We start from the raw sequence: 251 nt of genomic DNA on the forward strand, positions 1-251 counted from the left end.
ATAAATATTTAAACCTAATAATAAGTTTAAGACGTGAACAATTATATGACAGGACGGATTGTAAGATGGACGGTTTTAAATCGATTATATTATAAAAATAGAATATTATTAATAATCACATTTTAAAAATAAAAATATATGATTTGTATAATCAAAGTGATTTAATAAAAATTGATATTATATATGGAATCTTAGTAATTATTAAATAACTACCAACAAAATCTGCAAATTTCAAAAAAACAAAATTTAAA

The sequence above is a fragment of the Capsella rubella genome, unplaced genomic scaffold, assembly GCF_000375325.1.
Source record: "Capsella rubella cultivar Monte Gargano unplaced genomic scaffold, Caprub1_0 scaffold_2, whole genome shotgun sequence".
NCBI lineage: Eukaryota > Viridiplantae > Streptophyta > Magnoliopsida > Brassicales > Brassicaceae > Capsella > Capsella rubella.